Raw genomic sequence first — 27,584 nt, forward strand, 5'->3', positions numbered from 1 at the left:
CAGGGGAGGGACAAGGGGCAAGGGAAACTGGTGGAGGTGGACTGCTTGAGTTCTAGGGTTGAGCAGGCCTGGGTTCATATTCTCACTGTCATTTGCCGATGCTGTGGCCCTGGGCAAGTGACTCCAACTCTTTGCCTTTGGGTTATGCTTCTCCAATATGGATCAAATCATAATCACATCACAGGGTTGGTGGGAAGATTAGTGAGATAACACGTATAAAAGGTCTGGTTCATGGTTGGTACACATCCTGGACTGGTATAAGAAAACTACCAGTCTTCGCTTTCATCTGAGTTTCCCAAATCTGTTTCCACAAGGCAATCAAGGACTAAACACACCATCTAATGTCAGCTTGGTTTCCACGCTACTGGGCTCTGAGGTCGGACTGGCATCAGAGGTGCTGGCAGGGCCTGGCCAAAAGCAAGGTTCAGAAAGCACACCTTTGTGGGCCAGTTTGGATGGAGAACACAAACCATAAACTGTGCAACAGGCCCTTGTAGGGTCCCATAGACAATGGGAGAGAACCACACGTGTATCCCTGACTGCCCCCCCGGGAATGTATGGTCTACAACATATCACTGTGCTTTCTAAAATGCCAACACTGAATTATAAAGAGGAAGAAAAAGACACCCAATCTAGGCCCTCCTGCTCTCTGGCATTATCAAGCACCCACCTGGGTGCTGGGCAGTCCATTCTCTCTGACTCTATCACCACTGCCAATTTGGTCCCAGCCACCATCATCTCTTGCCTGGGTCAATACAGGATTCCTCTAACTGGACTCCCTACTTCCACTCTGGCCCCAGAACATCCCATTGTTCACACAGAAGCCAAAGTGATTTTTTTTAATCCTAGGAATAATCATGTCACTCCCTTCTTTCATCTCTCCAGTGGCTTCCCGTAACATTTAGAATAAAACCCACCCTCCTTATTTGGCTCATAAGACCCTGCCTGCCTCTCCGACCTCACCTCTTATTCTCAGCCCCCTCCTTTCTCATGCTTCTTTTCTATCTCCGGAGCATGTGAGCGCGGCGAGACCAGGGACCATCTCTGTGTTGTTCTCTGCCGCACCCCCAGTGCCTCATATGGTCTGCAGCACTCAATAAACATTTGTCCAGCAAGTGAAGAGATACAGATAGAGCCTCCGGGGCTGAAGAGTCCTGGGAGGGCAACACTGTCACAGATGCAGCAAAGGTAGTCCCTGCCCACATGTGCAGCAAATTCTTGGAAATGCATCATAAAGTGGATCATTTGGAGGGGGTAGATTTTCCCATGGGATTATGGGAGAACTGGGAATTGTCCAAGTCTTAGCATCAATATTACGGAAGTACCACATTTTAGAGGCAAAGATACAAAAAAAATTGGTAAAATCATTTAAAATCATTTAAAAACCATAAAGAGCTCAGTGGTTCCCAACTGCATCCAGAACAACCATACCCATCTGATTCCAAAACTGAGCACTGACAACTCCAAGAGCACTAATCAAACACCAGAGCCACTGATAAACAAGAACGAGCTCCAGGATCCCTTGAAGTGCACATCAGAACCCAACCCAGGCCTACAGAGCCACGGACGTGTCCTAAGGCAAACGGGTTTGTGACCATAAGCGCCCATTCAACATCTGATGAATCATACTATGACTTTCTAGATTCCTGAGAACGTCTGGGGGACAGCTTGAGCGACTGACTCTGAAGGTATTCACCCAGGGAAGCTGGGACGGCCACCTTACTTCTCAAATATTCCTCCCAACGTTGAAGGCAGGCACAGCAGCAGATGGCAATAAGAGAAGGAAGGCACTGCAACGGGAACTCAGTTCGAGGAAAGATGTAGGAGAAAGTTCAGAACATGCACCAGGCCCCAGGTTAGGCCCAGCCGTATACGCCATCTCATGGCATCCCATCACGTCTTGTGAGGCAGATCTGGTTATTGCCATTCAACACATGGGGAAACTGAGGCTCTGAGGCATGAAACGAAGCACCTAATTCTAGTTCTATTCCCGATACTGCTTCTTACTGGCCGTGGGGTTTCCCACAAGTTATTACCTCTCTCTGGGTCCCAGTTTGCAAACACACAAAGTCAGGAGACCAGAAGAAAGGCTTAGAAAAGGGAAGGGAAGTTGCTTCCCCTGAACTGCAAAGCCAGGGGAATCGCTTTCAATCACTTTGAGAAAAAAAAGGGAGAGAAGTAGGAGAGAACGGAAGGCAAAGGGAAAGGGAAGTGGTCAAGACTTTGGGCTTGAAGGAGAGGACCAACTGGAAGAGACGAAGGGGACACGAACCAGGGAAGGGAGAGGGCACGACTGTAAGGAAATACTATCATACTATCATACGTAGTGTGGGTAGGGGTGGGGAGTCAATCAGATTCAAATGAAGGGTGGAAGGGAAGGGTCAGATTGGTCAGATCTGACGGTGGCTTGGGAAGGCAGAGCAGCAGGGGACAAGGGTGCTATTGGCTGAGGTGTGGAGGCAAGGCCGGGAGTTCAGTGGTTCTCAACTGCATCCAGAACAACCACATGTTCAGGGGCCTCCGTGCTGAGGGTCTCAGAAAATCAGATGGGGTCCTTGTGATTCAAAGCTCAGCTTCACCTACAGAGGGGATCTGCCCAATGCCATGGGCCACAGATTCAAAACAGAGATCAGACTACTCTCTGGTCCTTTACTCTCTCAGGAGTGTACTTAGACCACAGACTCAGTCTTTCCTGAAGTCACGAGGTGGCCAGGTGCTGGAGGAAGGATTATCTTGCAGCCAGGCCTCAAGCCAACTGGGTCAATTTGGAGGCTCAGGTTCTACTTAGGGGCTGCCCTAGCAGGGCAAAGGGTGGTCTCTCCTGTCCCCTCCTCATTCCCCCCAAGTCACAAGCCCCACTGCCTGCCACAGCCAGGGCAAAGGAAGGCAGTGGGCCCAGAATATGCATATTCCAGGGGAAACAGCCTTGAGTTTCCTCTGTGAGAACATTCCTGGGTATAGTAAGAAAAGAGTGTGGGAAGGAGCAGAGCCAAAGCTCTCCGCCTTGTGCTGATCTGTTTGCAGCACAAAGTATACCAGCATTAAGTCAGAAATCAAATTTTGACTTCCTGTCTCCTGGGTCACCACCTCAGACAGCCTCCCACCCAGGAGTAGAAGCGAAAACAGAGTCATCTTCGGGGGCCTCAGATGGAGTCCAGCTCAGGATGTCCCAATAACTAGGCTCCCCCCAAATGCCTTATACCTATTTCCTCCCAGCCCTGTGCCTTCTTCTTTTTCCGTAAAATCCCTGGGTCCCCTGTAAACAATTGAGGGGTACTGGTCTGTGATATAATTAAGTTTGGACACCCCCATTAGTTGATAAGAAAGCTAGAGCGTAAGCTGATTCCTCTCTCAGTCACACAGTGAGCCGGGGTCCTCCCACCATAACACACTCCCCCCCACCAGCTGCACCCTTCCCACCCCACCCCCACCCCACAGCTGCTGACAAAACGTGCGCTCTTCAAATGCAAAGCTTCCGCTCCACGTGCCGAGCGCTCCTGGTGGCTCTTTCAAACACACTCCTGCAGCCATTCTGGGGGCTCTGGCTTCTTGCTCCTTCAGACCCCAAACTTCCCAGCGCCCACCTCACTCAAGGTCCAAGGAGCTACAGGAAACCACAAAATGGAGTGCGGGTGGGAACCGTGCATCTCTCCTCTAAACCGCCGGACCAGTCCTGTTCTCTCCCCGTCTCCATTGCCCTGCATGTGGAATTCGGTTCGGGTTAGGTGACCTCAGAGGCGGCCCCGCCAGCTGCCTGTCGCGGGGCCTGGGGTTGCGTCCTCGCAGGACGCAGCAGCACTGGGCCATGTGGACGGCCTCAGCCAAAAGCCGCAAGGGGGCGCCAGACCCCAACGGACGCCCGCTCCGGAGCCTCCGGGCGCAGGAAGGAGGCTGCACCCCGGTGATCTCATACCCGGAGGAGGTGACTCCTAAGGCCCGCGCCCTCCTCTGCGACAAACGATGCCGGGTGCAGTCCCGATGGGCCGAGTCCCGAGCCGAAGGCACAGGGTATGCAAGAGAACCGTGCCTGGCTGCCACTCCCCCAGACTCCCACCTTCTCCAGCTGCGTGGCATGTTCCAGAAACCTCACTCCCTCCGGAAGGTAGTTCAGAAGAGAAGAAACGCCAGGGGATCTGCTTTCACTTCTTATTGTGCCATCACCTGTCATGGGTCTAAAAGCAGGGAGGCAGCCTGTTATCAAGGAGAGAGGGCTGAAGAGAGCTGGGGCCTAGCCTGACCCTGCACCTTGCTTGGCTAAGTCACTTTGCTAGGTGGGGTCCAGTGCTGTTCACCCACCACATAAGGGGTAGACTGAAGGATCTCTGAGCTGCTGCCAATGTTTTAGAACTTTATCTTTCTTAGAGTGGCATCACAGAGCACCAAGGTGTAGCATCTTTACAAATAATAACAGCTAATGTTTATATAGCACTTTTTATGTGCCAGGCACTGCTCTCAGCTCTTTGCACATATTAACTCATTAAGCCTCCCCCAAACCGGTGAGGTGGGTATGGTTAGAACTCTCAGTTTACAGAGAAGAAACAGAAGCACTGAGAGGTTAAGAAATGATTCCCAGTTTACCCAGCTAGGTAGGTGGCTAAACAGGAATTCAAGCCCAGGCAATCTGACTCAGGGTGGGAGATCCTGACTCATTTGCCTCTTTACCTCTGAGTTTATTCCAACTTGCTCCCCTAACTATTGCAAAATGGAGAAAGCAGAATGTTTGCCCAAAACATCTGGGTTCTACTCCAGCACTACCTCTTGGCTGTTACCTTTGGTGGAAAACTCCTAACCTCCCTGAGCCTTGGTTCTTCATCTGTAAAATGCCCAGCCCAGAGTGAAAGTTTCCCAAGACATGTTGAATGAATGAATGCATGCAACTATGCCATTTTAGAGGGTCACTGGGGGCTCACAGGAGATAATGCAGGTGAGAACATGCAAGAAGCCAGAAGTCTCTGCGCACATCGTAGCTAATTGTTGCCTCCAAGGACCTCTCCTCCAGTCTTCCCTTCAGCCCACTCTGCTTATTCTCCTCCCAACTCTATCTCTTCCCTTTACTTTGTAAGTCAAGGAGTTTTAAACAAGTTCTCCAGATGAACTCTCTAGTCCTCAGTACATTTTCATTTTTACACCAGAACTTTTACAGAAACACATTTTGTCATCTTTTTACTGTTGGCTCATCTGAGGCCCAGAAAAGCTGAGTCAGTTACCCAAAGTCCTTATCCAAACTGTGTCATCCCACTGTGCATTAGCTGAGGCGCTGCCAGACACTGGCTGGGATGGGAAAGAAGCAATTTCTGGAAGAAGGAGGAGACTGAGCAGGTTCCTGTGTCTGGGCTCACAGTCCTGAGCTGCTTTTTATGAAACTTTCAGAAATGGCGTTTTCTCGAATTGTGGAGAACAAAAGCCCAAATGGAGCTGAACTCATGTTTTGTGAGGCCCGAAGCTTAGAGAGTTCCTCTTTAAGAAAAATAATAAATTCTTCCATTTAAAGTAGAAATAAAACCAGTTCTACCCTCTCTCTTCCAGAAAATAAAAGTGAAGAGAGCACTCCTCCACTCAATTAGGAAGCCAGCATTACTCTGAAACCAAAACCAAAGACAGCACTAGAAAAGAAAACTACTGACTAAAATCTTCATGGACACAGATGCAAAAATCCTCAACAAAATATTAGTAAATCAAATTCAGAAACATATTTAGAAAGAACAACTATTTACCATAACTGAGCAGAGTTTATCTTGGGAATGTACGGTGGGTTCGATATTTGAAAATCAATCAACATAATCACAATATGAATACGAAAAACCACATAACCATGTCAATTTATGCAGAACAAGCATTTGGCAGAATTATGTATCCACTCATGATATAAAAAATTCTCAGAAAACTAGAAATGGAAGGGAACTTCTTTAAACTAAGGTAGATGAATGATACCTACAAAAATCTACAGCTAATATTATATTTAATGGTAAAAGATGAAACACTTTCTCCCTAGGGTGAGCAAGAGATAAGGGTGTTCACTCTTACTGCTCCTATCCAACACTGCACTAAAAGATACACAGATTGGAAAGGAAGAAATAAAATCATCCCCATTTGTAAATGACATGATTGTCTACATGAAAAGTTGCAAGGAATCTACTAAAAAGTTCCTAGAACTAATTAGTAAGATCAGAAAGTCAAACGATACAAGGTTAGCATATAAAAATCAACTGTATTTCTATAGGTGGGCAATTTACAAATTAGAAAATGAAATTAAAAAATATATATACCATTTACAATAGCTTCCCCCAAATGAAATTCTTAGATATGTCTAACAAAACATGCAGGGTTTGCATGCTAAAGCTATAAAATGCTGGGTGGGCCACGGTGGCTCAGCAGGCAGGAATGCTTGCCTGCAATGCCAGAGGAACCGGGTTCGATTTCTGGTGCCTGCCCATGTAAAATTAAAAAAAAATTAAAAAATAAAAAACTATAAAATGCTGATAAAGGAAATCAAAACCTAAGTAAATGAACAGAGAGACATCCAGGGTTTATGGATTGGAAGATTCAATCTAGTCAAGATGTCAGTTATTCCCAAATTAAACTACAGATTGAATGCAATTCCAGTAACATTCCCAGCAGGACTTTGTGGGTAGATGCAAAGAAGCAGATTCTAAAATTTCTCTGGAACAGCAAAGGAACTATAATAGCCAAAAACAATTTTGATAAAAATAAATTTGAAGAACACACATTATTCAATTTTAAGACTTACTATAAAGCTACAGCATCACCTAATTAAGACAAGGGTGATATTGGCAAAGAGAGAGACACCTATCAATAGAACCGTAGAGAGTCTAGAAACAGACCCACACAAGTACAGCCAACTGATTTTTGACAAAACTGAAAAAATAATTCAATGGACAAAACACAATCTTTTCAATAAATGATGTAGGAACAACTAATCATTCATACACAAAAACTAACTTTAAATGGATCATAGATCTAAATATAGAATGTAGAACTATAAACTTTTAGAAAAAAACATAGGGAAAAAAATCTTTCACCGTGGGTGAGGGAAAGAGTTCTTTGATATGACAGCAAAAGAATGATCCATAAAAATAAATTATAGGGGTGTGAGGGTAGTTCAGTGGTAGAATTTTTGCCTGCCATATGGGAGACCCGGGTTTGATTTCCGGCCCATGTACTTCCTAAACAAACAAACGAAAACTCAAACAAAACAAAAATCCAACAAATGGTGCTGCAATAAGAGGATACTTACATGGAAAAAGAATGAAATGTGACCCCCACCATACAGCATACAAAGTAAAAGAAAATAAATAAATAAATGATAAACTGGACTTCATCAAAGTTAAAAACTTTTGCTCTGTGAATGACATTGTTAAAAGAATTAAAAGATAAGTTACAGACTGGGAAGAAATATTTGCAGATCACATACCCGGCAAAGAATTTATATCCAGAGTATATGAAGAGCTCTTGAAACTCATTAGTTAAAAAAAAAACAAAACAAGGCAATTTTTTAAATGGGCAAAAAATCTGAACAGACACTTCACCAAAGAAGATACATGATGGCAAAATAAGCACATGAAAAAGTTCAGCTTCATTAGGCATTAGAGAAACGCAATTAAAATCACAATTGAAAAAAAACACAAAACATGAGCTGCTTATTAGAACAGCTAAAACATGAACCCACAAACACACACACACACACACACACACACACACACACACACACGAGATCAAGAGCTAGAGAGAATGGAGAACAACTGGAAGGCTCATACGTTGCAGGAGGGAGTGCAAAATGGTACAGCCATTCTGAAAAACAGTTTGCCAATCTCTTACAAATTTAAACATATACTTAATATATGATCCGGCAATCCTTCTCCTAGATAATTATCCTATACATGAAAATGTGTATTCACATGAAAACCTGTACACAAATGTTTAAGCAGTTCTGTTCATAATCGCCCCCAAATGGAAGCAACCCAACTATCCTTCAACAGGTAGGATAAACAAACTAGGTTATCATTCACCGTAACGACCTTCTCTTAAGAAGACATCTCTCAAAGCCAAGAGGCTGGGCCCTTGCCTGGTCTACTCAGCTGGGCCAGAAGAATTGCTGGTTTTCACTTGGACACTAGGACCCTGGCTTCTCCCTGGGGAGTGTGCAAAGTGGGGAGGGGGTGGTGACACTCTCTGGGGTTCAGAGGCCCAAAGCAGGGAGCAACCCCTACCTCCCCCAGATATGTTTCCCTCTCCTCCTGCATGCCATAGCAGAGTGGTTCTCAGACTAGCTACACCTTAGAAGTAACTGGAGCACTTGTGAAAAATACTGAGATTCTGGGTGATTTTAATGCACAGCCAGGGTTGGGCCTCGCAGCCAGAACATTCTTTGCACTGTGTGTAATTTCATTGTGTGTCTTGCCAGGGATGCTTGGTGCACCAGGACCATGACTGCACTGGTCACCTTTAGGCCCTGCCACCTGGCAGTGTGCCTGCTCCACGGCACAAGAAACCATATTAGCTGGGGGGTGGGAAGAGGGAGGGAGGGGCAGAGAGAGGGAGGGAACCTCAAATGAGAGCTGGTGTCATCATAAAGCAGGAAATAAAAGCAAGCTTGGCTGTCACACAGACCTGGATTCTAACTATGATTCTGGCAAGGTTTTTAACATCTCAAAGCCCACATTCCTCCTCTGAAAATTGGTGGGGACTGCCAGCTTTCAGGGTTGCTGTGCAGAAGATGCCTGTCTGGCAGGAGGCCCAGCATTTATTACTGTGATGAGGCCTCCAGGCTTCCCCTCCATAGTCCATATGTCATTCCGGGGAGGGGGAGACCCATAACCCCTGGAAGCCACTAGAAACATACTAGGCAGCGGTGGAGACCATGGCAGACCCTGTGTTCATCTGTAGCCCACAAAAGGCAGAGCAAGCTCCCATGAGAGGAGGCTGGGAGGGAGATGAGGTTAAGTTCTGCAGAGGAAGCCACCAGCTTTCTCTTCTTATGGGCAGCTGCAGATGGCTATCTTGGGGCCAGAGCCACAACAAGAATTCAGAGCCTAGTCCTGCTCTTGCCAGACTCCCAAGGTCTTACTGACTCTGCTCTTCTTCACTCATTGATTTTCCCACCACCCTCGCCACCACCCTCTAAGCAGAGTGTCTTGGTTAGCAGCAGTAGCTGCTAGTCCAATATATACGGTATGTGAACACAGCTGGCCACAACCTGAGACCTTCTGAAAGCTTCCACCCATTTAAATAAACTAGTGAACCCATCACCAACAAGCCGCTTTGTTTACTAACCGTCAATGTCCCAGCCTCACTGGTCCTCTCTCACCAGCACATCTATCTTGGCTCCTAAATGTTGTTTTCCCATCCTCCCTCCCCTTCCCTCCCCCTCTCTCTCAGAAGCCAAAGCACTAACTTTCTTCCCTTTTCTCCCAAATGCAGAAATCAGAAGGGCAGCCTCTTCCCTCCAGTTAGCAATCCCAGGAGATCTGCTTCTGGCCTCCTGGGCCCAGGACCACCATCCTTTGGCTGGGGACAAACGGGAGACCAAGGCTGGGGGTTCCTCAAGGACAACCCCAATGGCTGTGCTACCAGACCAGGCTTCTGAGACCCCAAGGGAGGGGGGCAGGGAGCTTCGATGACTCCTGGAGGAGCGGGGAGGGGCCTTTCCTCCTTGTCTTCATGATACAGGGAACTATTTCAGGCCTTGTCCACACAGCACCTTCCTTCTACCCTTCTCTCCTCTCCCCCCATCTCTGTCTGCAGCCTCCCCCTACCTGCACTGACAGCATCCTGCCTTTCGGATCCTCCTTCCCCTCATCCCCTTGCCCTGTGCCCCCCTCTACCCACCCCTCACCCCAACATAAACCTCAGCTGTTAAATGCTCACCAAGCCCCGAACTGCAGAAACAGAGAGTTTCACACGTGGGGGCAGGAACAGGGGAGGGAGAATAATGATGACAATAAATCAAAGTCATGACCAAGAGCTGCCAATTAGGAGAGCCTCGTGACCTACAGGCAGATCTCACCTAATCCCCTCACCCCATGAGGCAGGCATCGTTACCCCACTTTTGAAGATGAGGAAGCTGAGGTTAAGGAACTTGCCTGACATCACCCCCGTGGTGTCTGCTGACCCTATGCAGAGTTCCCAAGAACCACAGACCTTTCTTCATGGCCATGACTGCTGGGCTCATTAACTTGTGTCTGTTCACTTGTGTCTGAGCTGCACTTCTGTCACTCCTACTAGACCACAAGCCCGGGAGGGCAGGCATGGGGCCTGTGCTTTGCTCCTACTCTGTCCCCAGCACTTAATTACTATGCCCAGCACACAGGAGGAAACAAGAGAACATCTGCTGACTAAATAAGGTAGCTGGGCCAGCTTCAGTAGCCCATCTGCATACAGAGCCCACGGTCTGTGCACCCAACAGCCTGGCTACAGCTGGACATACCTGGGGTGGGAGACAGGGGGAGGCTGGGCTATGCTGCCTGGGGCTGCCTGGGCATCGGGCAGTGAGGGCCTCCCATCTGGCCGGCCGACGTGTGAGCACCCCAACCAGCAGGACCTTCTGGGGGCATCAGTTCTGCCCCCGCCAGTCAAGGCCACGCCTGCCCATCCAGGGCTGTGGGTCCTGAGCCAGGACTCCCCCTTCGCCAGCAGCCAGGTCTTTGGGGTGCCCGCGGCTGGGGCTGCACTCTGACCTCTCCATGCCAAGCTGTGATGCAGTACATGGGAGAGATGTCTTTCCTGGAACCGATCTCGAAGGCAGGAAGTACTTTTTCTCTGAAGCTAATAATAATACAGTTATCTACCTGGATGGCTTTTTTGCCATTATAAAAAAGAAGTCTTTATAATGTTTTCTCACATTTGAATGTAAGCAGTCATGCCCCCAGGACCAACCCGAGGCATCGCTGACCTTTTCCTAGGTGGATGCCATGTGCACACACTCACTCTCTATGGACACACGCATACACAACTGCACCCATATACACATACTACTCACAGGAACACACTAAAGACAAACACTACACAGAGATACATGCACACAGACACACACATACTACTCACAATGCACACAAACTTTGCATGCAAACATCCTGACATCTGCGTGCTCCTCCACACAGGGTGCCTCCACCCACACGGTCACACACTGTCTCCAGGCACCACGTCCACACAGTCTACAGATAAAGCAATAGAAGCAACAGGGGTAAAGTGACTCACCCAAGGATGCAACAACTGGGCCTCATACACAGGTAGTCTAAATTCATAGAGGGTGCTTTGAATTCATACACTGTACTCTCCATCTGTTACCTTTCCCTCGTGCCCTCTCCCCACTCCCTGACCCCCTTACTCCTTTTAACAACATTATGAATTAAGTCATTTTTAGCCCCATTTTACAGATAAGGCAACTGCAGCTCAGAGGGGTTAAATAGAGTGCCTAGGGTCACAAAGCTAGAAAGCCAGATTTAAGCCTGTTTCTGTTTAACTGTGCCTGTTTCACGCTCCCCCTCTGCTCTCACAGCTCTCTTCACACCCCCACCCTGTATTGGAGATACCTGTGCATATAGATGCCTCTCCAGCTAGATTTTAACCCCCAGGAGGGGCTTCTGACCACCAGTGCCTGCCCCCCACCGCCATGGTATATATCCAACCGGAGTGCATTAAAGTGAACTTAACTCCTGCTCGGATGGTAAGCTGGTATTATTTCACTAAGAGATGCCTGCAATCCTAGCTTCAAAAACATGAAACATATGTTCCCAAAGGCAGACAACCAGAACAGGGTCAGGAGTTACATTAAAGCAGGAAAGACTTGGGTTGAACTCAAGAAAGAACTTACCAACCATCACGGCAGAAGAATGACAAAAGGAGACTGATTTTTCAGCTCCTCAACAGTTTAAGAAGAGAAACAAATCTAGTGGAGCTGTTCACACATTCAACAGCTTGAGGACAGGGGACTGGACTGATTGAATTCTCACGGGCCCTCTCAGCTCTAGCATTTTGTCACATGCACAGAGCAGCAGATCAAATGCTCAAGTGTGCACAAGTCTCACCTGTGGTCTCCCTCAAAACCACCCAAAATGCAAGGACCACGGAGCTCAAAGGGCCCCCTAAGCCTAAGCCACAGGCTTACAGTCTTGCTCGGAGTGTGAGAATGGATTTTAGAAGTTTCTACTGCCTGGCTTGCACTGGAAGCCACACTCCAACCCCCTCCCCAACACACACACACACACACACACACACACACACACACACACACTCCAGCTGTGATGCTTTCAGCACAGAGGGAAGGTGGTGGGGCCAGCTGCCAGCGCAGCCTTGAGATCAGCACATCAAATCGGAGCTATCAGAGCTGAAATCAGAGCTATTTTTAGCCCTTCTCCCCAGTGTCAGTGCCGCCAGCCGAGCAATGGTGGTGGGCTCAGGGCACACATCTGAGAGAAAAGGTATGAAATGGACTTTCTTGCCAGGGTCCCAGGGGAAATGGCAAGGGGAAGCACTTTAAAGCTTCAGGGAAAGAATGTGGCCATAGGAGCCATCACCAAAGTCGTCCTTCTGGATGTAGGGTCTCGGTCACTGCGTGGCCTAAGCTGCGACCGAGCTTTTTTTTTGTTTTGTTTGTTTCTTAGTTTATCTCTGTAGCCCTGGTGCTGCCTGGCACTTGGTAGGCACTCAATGTTTGCCTAATGAATGAATAAAGGAATGAACAAATTGAGCAGCCTGTTAATAAACTCTAACTCTACCAACTTTATATGTTTACATTGTCAGCTCCCAAGGCAGGTGGAAAGGGGGCTCCCTTTCCCCCAGGCTCTGGTTCAGCCCTGAGTCTCCCCAGGGGCACGTGGGCACTGGAGCCCAGAACAGCTCATCAGGGGCTCTCTGCTCTTCACTCCCTCCTCCTCTTATCCTCAGTTCTCACTCTCTGGCCCAGCCTAAGTCCCCACCTCTGAAGGAATATGGTGAAGGCACTTTACTGTTCCCTCTAGGTCAGCATGTGCTCTTTCTAAATAGGCAAGACAAGCCCACCGCTGTACTACTCTTGTGCTTCCCTGAGTTGGTGCTGTAACAGCTGCCATTCCCACAATCGGGAAGGCTACGCCGTCTTTATCCAAATTAGAGGTAAAGACTTCTGACGACAGACTTTATAATGGTTGTGTTCCAACAACATCTGGTAAAATGACTCTGTTTGGATCCAGGCTGCTCATGTCGAATGGGGGTGATCAGCTCAGCCTACCTCAGGGAAAATATCAATGGTTACTCACAACTTTGAGAGGGGACCCCATGATGCAAAGTAAAGTCACCTGCACATTTGCAGAGAGCTTTGAATTATGTACTGAGTGTGTAAGCCTAAGCTACAGAGCTCACCCAGTGCAGCGGCCCTAAGGAAACCCTGGGCCCGGGGCAGACGGACAGGCTTGTGCCTTTGTCATTAGGCCCAAATGCACAGTGTGGCTACAACATTCAACTTTTCCTTTTTAGCCCATAGTGGGTCTGTCATTAAAGACTTTATCTGAACTTCTAGGGAGGTTTTTAGTTTTATCTGTATTACTTCTTGGGGGTAGTGTGTCCCATTTGTTTTTTCTCCCTATGGGCTATGTTATCCTTACATGGGCCCTAAACTTGTCTCTTTCAGACCTTAAGGTGTGCTCCACTGCAGGGGTCCAGCACCCTCCCAATTCTATTGAATTATTCGTCAGACATAATTGAGCTCCTGCTGCATGCCAAGCACTGTGCTAGGCTCAGAGATACAGACATAGTCCCTTCCCTGATACTGTTCACAGGCCAATGAAGGAGATACACTTAAGAAGCTTATCATTGTTGGACATGAGAAATATTTCTTAGATGAGGACATCTGAGCTGAGTGTTCAAGGATGTGAAGGTGCTAATCAAGCAGCCAAGGAAGAGATACACAGGGGCATGTGTATCTCTTAGGGGCGGCCAGGCTGTAAAGGAAGGGAACTTGTAGGCTATGTTGGGAGCATGGATTTATCCAGGAAGGCAGAGGAGTGGGGAGGGGGGGTCAGATGTGAATGTTAGAAAGCTCACTCTTGTTACAGTGAGGAGAATGGATTGGAGCAGGAAGAAGGCAGACCCAGGGGAAGTGAGGAGAGCTTGAGCCAAGGAAGTGATGGATGGGGAGGGAAAAATCACAGCTCTCAGCAGCAGAGGGAAAGGGAGAAAAAGTCAGGCCTGAGAGCTGGTTTGGTAGACCGATGGACATTTGTGCCACTCACTGAAATGGACCAAAGGACAAAAAGTAGATTTGAGGGGGCACAATGTATACGAGGTGCCCAGGGAACACCCAGGTGGGCATGTCTAACCTACACGAAGGTATTTCGTACAAATCCCAGGATGGAGATCCGGGCTGGAGAAGCACATTACAAAGTCAGTGGAGCACAGAAGGCAAAGCTGGGGAAAGGGTTGGGATCACCCAGGAGACTGCGCCAAGGGACAGCATCTGGAGCAGAGCCCTAAGGACACCATCCTTCAGCTTCACTACAATGGGAAGGTCAGAAGGAACCACGATGACTCTGGTGGGCAGGACAGAGAAGCTCTGCTTGACCAGACCCAAAGAAGGAGGAGGCAGACAGCTCAGCGTGGCCCACCAGGGCCCCAGACCAAGTCCTGATCACAAGTATTTGGTGAATAAGTCCTTTCAACTCACCATCTATGATTTTGCATTTTGCATATAGTTTTTTAGGCCAAAAAATCTTGTTATTTTAGTTCCATCCCCTGAGGGCAGTCCCATTGCCAGGGTAATTGTGGTTCCTTCTCTCTGGGCTCTGTTAAACCCCTGCCCTCATTCGGGTGGCCAGAAGGGCACTGGTAAGCTGACTTCCCAGGGTGCATGAACCCAAGAGCTGAGAGAAGAGCTTTCCTGGGTATTATTTTCAGCCCCAGGCTGCAAAGCTCACTACCTTCCAAGGCCAAAGTGGCTGCCAGGCCCAGGGCAGGGGGAGCAGTGCCCTTCAAAGGTACGCAGTCAAGTCCTGAAGCTGTGTGGGTTGGGGGGAGCTACAGATGGCTCTTCCTTTCCTCAGAGGAGGCGACCTGGGACATGACAGTGGCTGCCACGTATGCACCAAGCACCACCTCACACATACCTCATTTATACCTCACAACAACACTCTAAGGGAAAGTCGGTACGCCAGATTACAGATGAGGAAACCGGGGATCAGAGGGGTTTCAAGACTTGCCCAAAGTTGCACAGTCAGAGACTTATAGAGCTGCGATTCGAAAGCACGTCTGTTCCCACTCCGCTCTGTTCATGCTGGCACTCCTCCTCCTCGGCATCGTGCTACTTCCCCATTCCTTGGAGGCCATCAGCTGCAAGGGCAGATGCAGCCAGTGCATTAATACTTTATGTAGGTAGTATTTAGGCGCTCAAAGCCCTCTTCCAGCTGTGAATGCTGCTGTTGGTGAGCAGGGAAAGGAATGATGTGACTCCTTGACGGATTTGGCCCTGGCCTCAAGGCTGTATGGCCTTCGGAAAATTCTGTGCTCTCTTTGTGGAATGAGCAGACAGGACCAGATGAGCTCTCAGGCCCTGGCACTGCACTGACTCTGCACACCCTGTAGTGCCTGGTCTGCTGCCCAGAGATCCTTCCGGCTCAGTGGCCACCCTGCAGGGTTTGGACTATCTCCTCTTATAAGCAGCCCTCCACCCACCCACCCTGGAGGCTCCTTTCCTGCAGGGGGACAGGCTCAGTGCCACCCAGGGGTGCATCCTCAACTCATCCAAGCCCTCCTCAAGATCCAGGCCACTTGGCTCCAGCCTGGGAAGCCAGACAACACCATGTGCACTGTTTCCTGAGCCTCCTAGGAAAACAGACTAGAAATAGAAGGTGGCATTTAGTTGAGTTTGCACAGTGCCAGCCAGGGAGGCCAGTGACATTTTCCACATCTTAAAGTCTGCATTGTCAGGTGATGCCAAAGCCAAGCCCCACTCACCAGTGCCCTGCCCCTGCCCGGGGCAGTCAGCCTCCCTGGGAGCTTCCATACTAGTTTGCTGCTGTAACCAAGTTCTATAAACTGGGTGGCTTAAAACAACAGAAAATTATTCTCTCACAGTCCTGGAGACTGGAAGTCCAAAATCAAGGTAGGGTCATGCACTCTCTGAAGGCTCTAGAGAAGGAATCCTTTTTTTTTTTTTTTTTTTTTTGCCTCCTCCAAGCTCCTGGCGGTGGCCAGCAATTCTTGGCATTCCATGGCTTGTAGCTGCATCACTTCAGTCTCTGGCTCCCTCTTCACATGGCCTTCTCCCTGTGGGCCCCTCTTCACATGACAGCCTCCTCTCTGTATCTGTATCTCTTCTCCTCTTCCCATAAGGACACTTAGTCATATTGGATAGAGGCCCATGCTAAGCCAGCATGATCCCCTCTTAACTCGACTGCATCCACAAAGACCCATTTCCAAATAAGGTCCCGTTCACAAGTCCCAGAATCTGGAATTCAATATATCCTTGGGGAGGACACAATTCAACCCACAGCACTCTCCAACTCAGACATGAGACAGGGCGGCAAAGGCTGGGTCCAGAGCCTTTGCCTGGCCCAAGCCACAGAGTTGCCTCTCAATGAGCCCATTATTCAAACTCGTGCTGCTCTCTTCCCTACAGTGCCTCCACTGGCTGCAGCAGACACCTGGAGGAATGCAGGACGAGCCCTGGACCGAGAGTCTGGAAGCCCAGGTCTGCCTCAGCCATGACTAGCGTTATCACCCTTCCTTGCCTGACCTCAGTTTTCCCATCTTAAGATAAGTTGCCTTTGAAGATGATCATTTCTAAATTCCTTTTACAGTTTTAGTTCTAAGGGTGCAGGTGCTGTATCACTCGTCTGTGTCCTGCAGGGGGAAGGGCTGACCTTGCTGACCCAGTTCTGGCCTCCCTTCCTCTTTAGTGGCAGCAGGCCATGGACGAGGTCATGAGATGGGGGACAACACCTTAGATACGTGGGCAGGAGTGAGAGCTGGCTCTGACCTTAGATATGTGGGCAGGAACGCCCTTACCATAACATCGGCAGCTCCAACCTGGATCGGGGTTGAGCAACGGTCTCTGACCCTGGGCTCAGATCGCCTGCCAGGCTAGTGGAGGAAGCGGCAGGCATGTCAAACTCAGAGAACAGAGATGAAGCATCTCAGGCAGGAAGGGCCTTTCAGAGGCTATCCAGGTAATCCATTATCTTCAGGCAGCACTGGGTCTAAACAGGCTCACAACAGAAGGGGGTAGGGTTTGATAATAATAGCAAACAGTACAATTACTTTACAGTTTACTTTATGCTTTCCTGTCCTGCTGATCTTCCACAGATACACCTCTGTTGACTTTTTCTCCAAGTCAATCTTAGGATTCTACAAGGCAGTCTTTGATTCTCCCTTGCTAAACGGGCAGAAAACAGGGGTCATGCAACAGTGCAGACTACAGGGCTAGAAGAGCTGGAACCAGCCCTGGGCCCCAACTCCATGCCAGGGCTCTGACTCTTGTTCTTTAACCAGAAGGACACACCCATTCACCCAGCAGTCACATGAAGGAATACAATGAGGCCCCCTACATGCTGGGCATGGAGCAAAGGGCTAGTCCTGCCCTGACGGAGCTTAAGTCTAGCAGGGTAGAACATTTTATTAGTGATCTGATGGAGTTAGATACTATACCTCATTTAATCGTCTTAACTACTCTGGATGTCCCCATTTTACAGATGAAGAAACTGAGGCAAACAGACATTAAGTAACTCATCCAAGAACACAAAGCTAATAAGTGGCATACTAGGAATTAGAAGCCAGCAGTCCATCTCCAGAGCTTCTTATCTCTTAACCATTGTTATGTTGTCCCCCAAAGTGCAAGGGACTTTTAGAGCACAGAGGAGGGAGCTCCTAACCCATGTTGGAGGGTGGGATGAGAAATTTCCAGGAGGATGCAGAATCTAAGCAGCATCTCTGAGAGCAAGCAGGAGACCTCTCCTACAGACTGTAAATCCCTTTCCCAGCCACACTTGCCTTGACTGGGGGTTCAAAAGGCTAAGCTCCCCCGACAAGGCCCTTTCCTGGCTCTTTTCTAATGGAAAATAACACAGGGCTGTCACAGAGAGCTTTCTGAGGTCAGGAACTGAGTTGTCCTCCACTCTCCAACCTCTCTAGCCCAATAAAGAAAGAATGAATGAATGAGTAACTGGTGGGATGGATGGAAAAGAGATAGTTGGGACCAGAGGAGGTAAAAGTTGAGAGGGAGGAGCAGCTTTTGAGCAGGGGAGGGTGGGATTCTGCCTCCCCCCAGGTCAGTGGGCCTCAGATCCGCCCTACGTAGCCACATTTGGTCAGTGGGGAGTAAAGGGGCTCCCCTTTGCTCTCAGCCCAGAGCCTCCTCCAGCACCTACTAAACCTGAAGCCACTGTGGTACAGGGCCCAGAGGAGCCTCAGCTCCCTTGGTGCTCCCCACGGGCTCTCAGGCCAATAGGCAGTAACAGCTCCTCCCAGGAACCTGTCAGCTGCAGGGGGTGAGTGGAGGGCAGCTGTGCCAGGGACCACGGGTCCCTGTCAGTACCATGGATCAGTCCTGAGAGGGCAGGAATCACAGCAACATTTTGAGCCTCAATTGTCTCACCCATAAAATGGGGTTAAGGACCTCTTGCTGAATTCTCTTCTGAATTCTTGCAGGTGCAAATGAAGAACATGATGCATCCATACAACAGCATTAGTCTAAAAACACATCACAAGAACATGAAGCCTCATCTCTCCCCTCAGACAGAGAATGATTAATAATGTAGTAATTCACACCTCAACACATTCGGAAAAAAATCTGAGATGGCAAGGCAAGAGTATGATACAGCTGGCAAGCACCACAGACCCTTTGTTCAGAGGCCAAACTATCCCCCTGCGAAGATCACATTCCAGGCACCGGTAAGTAATTGTCGAATATTTCCTATGAGGCAGGCAGTTTGTTAGAAGTTTCTCATTCATCATCTTATTTAATCCTCACAACTGCCCCAACAGGCAGATACAGTCATTATGCAAACAAGACATCTAAGGTCCAGAAATGGTAAACTGCTTGCCCAAGGTCACACAGCAAAGATGGGGGAGCTGGGATTTACCTCGGAAATAACTATGAGCCCCAGAACCTCAGCACGTGCTTTACCGTGTTCCTGTGAAAGTGCTTTCAAAACTGCCAAGTGCAGCTCAGTCACTCCTCCAACAACTATCCCGGGGGGCAGGCAGATTTGTACCAAAAACTGTGGAAGACAGGAGAACGCAGCCTCCCTGCTCCAGAGCCCTTGGAACTAATATTCCAGGCAGATGTATACAATAATCAAAGGAGCAAATAATTTTATAACATTATGCCTGGGGTGATAAATGCTACCAGAAAACATAAGTTCCGTTAAGGGATGGAGAATGGAGAATTGTGTTTATTGTGTGCGGGAGAGAAGCTGCACGCAGAAGCTGTTCCAGGCAGAGGGAACAGCAAGGGAGCAGCCAAGAGAGGGGAAGGGGCTTGGCTTCAACACTGGGGAGACTGGAGGATGGTAGAGTGTGAGAGTTAAGACAGAAATATCTGGGACTGCCTCCCAGAGGGCCTTGATTTAATATCAAACAGACAAACAATAGCGGCGACTTGTACATTACACACTTTTTATTTGTGATTTGTGGCCCCCAGGTCCTTCTGCCCTCTTGCAAAAGCCCCTCGGCATCTCGGAACCTCAGTGTCCTCACCTGTAAAATGGGAAGGTTGGTCCAGCCGCAGTCTACCTGCTCTTCATTACATTTCATGCCCAAGAGCGATGGAAAAGAACTCACCTTGCTCTAGGGGTGGGAGGGGACGGCGCGGGAGTGAGGCAGAGGGAGAGAGGGGGGACAGCACTGCGGCCCTGCCGGGGAAGGCTGACCTCGCCGCTGCCCACGCGGTGCGCGACGAGGGTCGGGTCGCATGACCAGGGAGAACCCGAGTGGGCATCTGCACTGCAGCTCGGGCGGCCCCGTGCCCCACGTCCCACCTCCTCGGGCCGCGCCTCCCACGGGCGGGAAAGGGTGATCGGTGCGTGGAGGGCGGCTGCGGGGGGCGGGGGGGGGGGAGGCGCCAGCGGCGCGGTTTGCTGTTTGCACGGCCTAAGCCCGGCCGGCCCGGAGAGGCTGCAGCCTGGGAAATGGAGAGTGAAAGAGCAACGCGGCCTGAGGCCCTCCCTCGGCCTCTGCGGTGGTGGGGAGGGCTCCCTCCTGGGCTTCCCCCAACAAGAAGAGTTCACCTGACCTGCCCGCTTTGGGAATTCCTGCTCTGAAGGCATCAGGCAGTGAGGGAGTGACTTGGGGAGGCAGCCAGTGGGGGCCAAAAGAGGCCTGTGTATCTATGATAGAATACATATAAGTGCATGCATCATACACACAGCCATAACCCTCCCCCACTAAGCACTAATAAAACAAATAAATCATAATCTCATATTTGTGGCATACTGGTGATGTTCTGTATGGTCTTTCCCTTAAAATTATTTTATGAGTCTCTCAGTAATTCTGTGGGTCTGGAACGAATCGTCTCATTTTACAGGTGTGGGATGAATCCAGAGGATACAAATCTACTCCCACCCCATCCCCCCTTTTTATATAACAGTTTTATTGAGACATAATTCACATACCATAAAATTCACCCTTTTAAAGTGTACAGTTCAGTGGTTTTGAGTATGTTCAGAGTTGTGTGGCCGTCACCACTCTTTAATTCCAGAAAATTTTCATCACCCCCAAATGAAACCCCTGTACTCCTTGGCAGTCCCTTCCCATTCCTTCTCACCCCAGCCCCTGGCAATCACCAATCTGCTGTCTCTCAGATTTGCCTACTCTGGGCATTTCATATAAATGGAATCACACAATACGTGATCTTTTGTCTCATGTTTTCAAGGTTCATCCATTTTGTAGTATGTATCAGTTCTTCATTTCTTTCTATTACTGAATAATATTCATTGCATTAATACATCCTATTTTGTTTCTCCATTCATCAGTTGATTGACATTTGGATTGTTGCCATTTTTTTTAATATTGTGGATAACTTTGCTATGAACACTTATGTTTAAGTTTTGGTATTGACATATGTTTTATTTCTTTTGAGTCTATTCCTAGAAGTGGAATTTCTTGGTGAAATGGCAACTCTTTGTTTAACTTTTGGAGGTACCACCAGATTGTTTCCATAGTGGTTGCAACCTTGTACATTCTCATCAACAATGTACAAGGATCCCAGTTTCTCCACATCCTTACCAACACTTGTTATTGTCTGTTAAAAAATTTTTAATTTTAGCTATCTAGCAGGTGTGAGGTGATATCTCATGGTTTTCATTTGCTTTTCCTTAGTGATTAATGCTGTTGAGCATCCTTTCATATGCTTATTGGTCATTTGAATATCTTTTGTGGAGAAATATCTATTGAAATATGTTGTCCATTTATGACTTGGGTTATTTGTCTATTATTGATTTATAATACTATATATTCCGGATATGAGCTCTTGATCAGATATAGAATTTGAAAATATTTTCTCCCATTCTGTAGGTTGTATTTTTCCTTTCTTGAAGCTATCCTTGGAAGCACAAAAGTTTTTAATTATGATGAAGTCCAATTTATCTACTTTTTCCCTGTGTTTGCCTAACTCAAAGTCACACAGATTTGCTGCTATGTTTTCTTCTAAAGAGTTTTGTAGGTTTTGCTTTTGCATTTAGGTCTACGATCCATTTTGAGTTGATTTTTATGTATGATATGAGGTAGCGGTCCAACTTAATTCTTTTACATGTAGATACCCAGTTGTCCCACCATCATTTGTTGAAAAGACTATTCTTTCTTGCATCACATTGTTTTGGCACCCATTTCAAAAATCAATTGCCCATAAATGTAAGGGTTTATTTCTGGACAATTTTGTTTCATTGATCTATACATCTGTCCTTATGCCAGATACCACACCATCTTGCTTACTATAGCTTTGTAGTAAGTTTTGAAATCAGGAAGTATGATTCCTCCAAATTTGTGTTTCCTTTTCAAATTGTCTCTTTCTCTTTTTAAGCTAACATTTATCAAGGGCAGACTCTATGTCAGATGTAGTTCAAAGTACATCACGGGTATTAACTCATTTAATGTAACCTATGAGTAGGTTCTATCATAGTAACATTTTAAAGATGAAGAAATGAAGACAAAAGGAAGTTAAGTAACCTGGCTAAGGTCACACAGGTAAGAGGTAGCAGAGCTAGGAGGTGAACTCCAGCTGTGTGGCTCTGTTTCCCCTTACAGACACCCATACAGATGCCAGAAACACAGAGTGAGCTAGTCTGGATCTCCCCTTTCATAGAAAAGAAATCAGGGCACAGAGAGTCTTGCCTAAGGTCCACTGTGACAGAGGTAGGATGTGATCCAGGTCTACTAATCTAGACCAGTGGTCTCCTCTGCCCACCCTGACCACTTCCTCTTTCCAGGCAGCCCTAGATGCTCATTTTAAAGTGGTGTTGCTTTGAAAAAATGCAGAGAAGAACACAGTGGCCATGGGGTGATTCCTTTTGACCCCAGGCTTTGGAGCCCTCGGTTGCTACTGGGTAAGAGAATAGAGGCTGGGTCCATTGAGGCACATGATGTCAGTCAGGGACTAATTGGTCATGACTCTGGGCCAGGCCCTACACGGATCTGCAGACCTTCTCCCAGAGAAAGGGGCTTAAGTCCACTCTACAAGAGCAAGCCCAGGGCCCAGACTACATGGAGTGGTCGTTCCACCTCCCTGCCTCCATCGATTTTCTGTCTAGTGGCATACCTGAGGCTCATTGCTGCTTTCAATTCCTCATCCACTAAACAAACACCATGCAATGAGTTGGCTTGAACAATGGGAATTTATTGGCTCACAATTTTGAGGCTAGGAGAAGTCCAAAATCAAGGCATCAGTAAGGGGATGAATTCTCCCAAAAGACTATGAGGTTTTCTGGGGCCGGCTGCAGGAAATCCTTGGCCCTTGGCTTCTCCAACACCTTCTTTTTCTTATGGGTTTCATTAACTTCCAACTTCTGGTTCTGCTCCCACTGGCTTCTTTTTCAGTGTCCAATTTCCTTTGCTTATGAGAACTTCAGCCATATTGGATAAGCTTTGGGCACACCTTAGCTAATGACATCTTCAAAGGTCCTATTGCAAATAGGTTCACGTCCAGAGGACCAGGGGTTGAGATCTGAAGGTGCCTTTTATGGGGGTCATGATTCAATCCCTAAATCCCCCTTTCCCCCAAACCATAAGATCCAGGAGGTCGGAGGCTCAGCTTGCCATCCTTGTGACCCCTGCAGCAGCCAACCCTGAGCCTGGTAGGCACAGCTGACCCAGGCTGAATTGGCTGGCCGGGTCTCCTCTGTGGGTTCTCCTATTTGGGGTCTAGTCTCCCTCACTTACAGGTCAGCTGCTTTTTTTGATGAATGTTGCCTGCACCTTCCCAGTACCAGTTGAGGCCTTCCCAGCAAATGCCACCCCTGCAGAGAACCCCCACTGGGTAGAGCCTGGCACCAACACAACATCTGTCTATGAACAACAGGCCCACCAGACCAACAGGAAAGCTCAGAGCTGGGGCGACTGACATTCCCTCTGCTCGAGGCAGTCCCAGAGAGGAAGTGGAGCTCCTGGCTCAGAAGCCACTTGCTTTACTCAGCACATCCCCTCCTGGCCATCCTGAGACACCACAACTAAACCAAACTCTTCCTCATCACCTCTTGTCACTCATGCTCTGCCGTCCCCCTGAGATGTCATTTTCCCTTCAACTACTTAACTCCTCCTAATTACTCAGGACCTAGATCAAACATCACTCCAGAGAATTGGTGCTGACTCCCTTCTCTTATCGCTACTCTCCTGGGAAGTTTGGTGCCCCCTTCTCTGCCTTCTTCTGCTCTTTCCCCGCACCTGTCATTCCAGGACTCATCAAATTATAACGTAGTCGTAGTTTTTATTTGTTTGTTTGTTTCCCTTCTGCCTCCTTCACAGGACCATGAGCTTCCAGAGAGCTGGAACTTGTTCCCGCAGAGCCTGGCTTGCCACGGATGCTCAATTATTTCTGTGAATCAATAAATGAATGAATGAGTGGCAGGTAAATCAATGGATGATTGAGTCTTCTGTCTGCCCCAGGAAAAGTACTAAAAAATCACCCACTTGATCGAGTTTATCTTCGGGGTGTTTTTGTTGGATGATTGTTGCTGAGACCCACCCTCCCTGGGTGAGACATTCCCAACTAATACTGCTTAGCAAGGCTCCTGCCACCCCTGCAGAGGGCCCCGCTTTGGGACAACCTGGAGCCATCACCCCATTCATGACGCCTCTCTCTGGGAAGGGCCCATGAGCTTCTTAAATCACTCCTGTAACAAAGGGGAAAAATTGATCAATCGAAGATGATAGAGGCTTAATGTAATGAGAGATAAATGGTTAAGATAAAAGGAATGCTGGTCACTGGCTACCAGTGTTTCTAACAGCACAACTGACAAGGTTGGGAGGTTGGGAGAGACCAACCTTGCCTTGTTCCTACACGAGTCACCTTTTTTGTTCAGAAAGCCTGTCTGAACAGTTGCAAAAATTCATCCTCAGATCCCAAAGACACCTTTGGGGTGTTTCCCCAGTCAGACGGAGCAACCCACTGGACTTTTCTGTATATCCTTTACTGTTGAGTCTATGGTGTAGATAAGGTAGGGGTTATTCCCATTTCACGGATGAGGACACTGAGGCTGTGGGAGGTCAATGACTCGCTTAATTTCACACAGAGAGACATTTGAGGTCACACTCTGCCATGCAGGTTGACCTTCTTGGGGTCTCTAAAACCAGCCCCATGGCCAGGTGGCTAGGTTCTCAGGTCCTGTTGGCAATCCCCTGCTTTGTCCATCACACTCTCCTTGGACTTTCAGGTCCTCCTGCCTGCAGAGAAGTCACTCCCAGATGTGTTTGCTGAGGAACCCCAGAACCATCCATGTATTCATCCAGCAAATAGTTACTGCACAAATGCCAGGTGCTGTGCATTGTCCAGCAAGGAGATGGGGCATAGCGGAGAGCATGGGTTTAGGGGTTCTGAACCCAGGGTTCAAGTTCTGGATCCCCTTTCTCCTTTCAGACAGCGTTTCTGACTCAAGCCAAATGAAGTAACACATGCAGTCTCACTTTATAGGGAAGAACAGAAAGTTAGAGGTGGCATGGGCAGAAAACCAACCCCTTCACTTTAATGAAAAAACTGAAGAAACTGAGTCTGAGACGGACGTGCCTGGCTCCGTGGCTCACACCCAGGTCTCCCAGAGCCTGGCCTGCATCTTTCTACTTCGCTTCACTCCTTTCCTCACACATCCTCCTCTGGGGCCAGGTCCTGCCGATGGAAAGGAGGCAGAAAGCAGAGCTGGGCCCACTTGGTTAATCTTACAATTTGTGTGGGGCAGGCCCTGGAAAGTTAAATATGCAGAACTTACTCTGTGGTCTGAGCACTAGAAGGTCACCTTCCTCAGTGCAGAGGTTGGCACCTGTTTCCATGGCTTCATTTCCCTTTGCCTTCTATCCAGCCCGAGGTGCCTATCTGGGCAGATGGGGGTGGGGGTGGACGCTAGGGATTTGCCTCGGAGTCCATCTTCTCTGTCCTGGGGTACCAAATTTCAACCTTTCCTACAAAGCAGGGACCACAGCCTGCGCCCATATTTTGAGGAGAGATACCGCAAGTGGGCAGAGCGCTCACCATAAGGCAGGAGACGCTGACAGGTCCATGCTTCCACTTGACAGCCCGGCTGATTGTTGGCCGGGAGGGAACACTGTAAGCACTATACTTAACCGCAGCTAGGAAGACAACCCCTCCCACCTTGGCAAGCCCAGAGGCCCCAGTGGCAAGCATCAGGGAATTGGGAGTCTGTAGCCATGCACGGACTTTCAAAGAGAGCAGAAGTCATCATAGCCTTTCCTGGAGAAATTCAGCGGATGTCCAAAATAAAAAAAAAGGGGGGGGGGGAGCGGGGAGGCAGCATCAAGCCAGTGACTTCATGGGCATCAGAGTCAATAATCACAGCCAAGTGGGTGGCTGCCCACCTCTGTCACTTCCCTGCCCTACCCTCCACCCCAGCGGCCAGGAGGGAGAAAGAGATTGGACTAGAATTTAGAATCAACCTGCCTTCAGCTTCTCAGATACAGCCAGCCTCTCAGGTCTGCAACTCAGTAGAAGGAAGGACTGTTTCCTTTCTCCCAGGTCCTTCCACTCTGTGTGGCCCACAGAGCTGGGCATCTAATGGCCAGAGGAAGTCTGGAAGCCTCCACCCCAAGGTTCACAGCATAGCTGTCTCCCCACACATTTCCTTGGCAGTGACAGCCTCCCAATGACTGGGGGGATTAAGTGTCAACGTCTTGCAGCCTCTTAGGAGACAGACAGGCGGACCTCGGGAAGCTGACTCTAACAGTCACCCACAGGCGAGGAGGAAAAAAATAAGAGGGGACTCAGGACAGATGGCGAATTCACCTGCCAAGAGTTGCTGATTCCTTGTTCTGATGCCCAGTCTCTCCTGTACAGTGTGTTCCCATCCGCCCCAGGCCATCCAGTCCAGCAACAGACAGGAGGAGCTTAGGATGCTAGGGGTTTGCCAGATCTTTCGCCCTGCTTTGGAGCCCACTTCTCTGTTCTGGGGTGCCAGATTTCAACCTTTCCTACAAAGCAAGGATGAAGGCCTGCTCCCACACTTTGAGGAGAGGTACCACAAGTGGGCTTACCCACAGGGACCTTCACCCCATCACAGGACAGTCCTCTCCTTCCGTCCTCAGTACAAGCCCATCTGAGGACTGTGGAAATCCATGCAAATCAGAATGGGTTGGTTTTTGTTCCAGGGATTGAACTAAATCAAATTAAGAACCAACAAATGTTCCAAATCACACAATAATCCTCAATATTCTTATTCTTTTTTTCCTAAGTGAAGCAAAATGTTAAAAACAAAACAAAACAAAACAAAACCACTAGCTGAGCTATAGTTAGATCTGTACTCCAACTTTGATGCTTTTAAAATCTACTGAACTGAATCAAAAGGAAGAAACACCATGATTTGGAAAGCATGTTGGTCTGGTCGTGTGCTATGTGACCTTGGGTAAGTCACTTCCCCTCTCTGGGCCTCAGATTCCCTCATTTGTTTAGACTAAAATCCAAGTGGCTCTTATAGCTCTCCTAACCCCCAAATCTCAAAATAGTCTCTAAATTGAATCCGCATGGCTCTTCCATGTGGTTCAAGTCCCTGTTTGGATTATGACCAAGCCAAGTCATCTGGAAAAGAAATGTTCTATATGTGCCATCTGTGAGAAGCCTGGGAACAGAGGACTAAACCCTGGGACTCGGGCAGCCTGCTGGCTCTTTGGAGCTGGCACTAATGTAATTATGTGATTAGTACATTCATCTTGGTTTTAACTGTGCTTCATTTGGTTAAATCAAAACTGACAATGAGCTGCCCAGTAGATGATGCCACTCTCCCAGGAGGGCCCATGCAGAGTTATTCTGGACAGGGGTCATCCTGAGAATCTAAATATCCATTGGCAAGGATATTTAGGAAGCTTTGACCACCTGGGAAATCTGCAGCCTGGGAAGGAGCAGGCCTGCTTCAAGCAGGGGTGGAAGTATAGAACACTGGAGGTGGAAA

The 27,584-nt window shown here is 48.3% G+C and overlaps 1 protein-coding gene across 1 annotated transcript in view; it reads right to left on the bottom strand.

Annotated features, from left to right (window-relative positions):
- The window catches only part of XKR6 (XK related 6), a 339,020-nt gene that overhangs the window by 31,756 nt on the left and 279,680 nt on the right, over nucleotides 1–27,584 (bottom strand). The gene's annotated exons all lie outside the window — the stretch shown is intronic.

The sequence above is a fragment of the Tamandua tetradactyla genome, chromosome 3 (genome assembly GCF_023851605.1).
Source record: "Tamandua tetradactyla isolate mTamTet1 chromosome 3, mTamTet1.pri, whole genome shotgun sequence".
In the NCBI taxonomy this organism is placed as follows: Eukaryota; Metazoa; Chordata; class Mammalia; order Pilosa; family Myrmecophagidae; genus Tamandua; species Tamandua tetradactyla.